Genomic DNA, 471 nt, shown 5'->3' with positions numbered 1-471 from the left:
TTGTCACGGACTAGCTCAGGGTGGACGGATGCGCAGGTGGTTCACAAAGGTGCTCTTCTCGGACGCCGGGTTGTCCTGGCCGCATTACAAGTGTAGGTGAAATTAAAAAAAGGTAGTGCTTGTACAAAGGCAAAGGAGTGTGGCAAATCTATAAATTAAAAACGGCTTTATTTTAGGGCGCCAGGCGGGCAAAAGAATATTGAAATGATAGATTGATTAAAAAATTAGCAGCTTGGCTAATAAGAGCAAGAATATAATTAAACCCGCCGCCGTTGATAACTGATAGATTTGTTTAAAATTGATAAAAGTTAAATGGATTGAATTTATAACAGTTTATTGATAAACTAATATTGGCAGAACACATAGCAAATAAAATATATAGTGCCTAGATAAACATTATTGCATGATTGAAGTTGAAATAAGTAAGATTCTATACAAAGACACAATACGGTGGGGCGCGAACCCACGAAA

This window comes from Frankliniella occidentalis, unplaced genomic scaffold (genome assembly GCF_000697945.3).
Source record: "Frankliniella occidentalis isolate FOCC.00 unplaced genomic scaffold, Focc_3.1 Scaffold1137, whole genome shotgun sequence".
Classification (NCBI taxonomy): domain Eukaryota; kingdom Metazoa; phylum Arthropoda; class Insecta; order Thysanoptera; family Thripidae; genus Frankliniella; species Frankliniella occidentalis.
The sequence above is the reverse complement of the archived record's forward strand: the minus strand, read 5'-3'. Positions refer to the sequence as shown.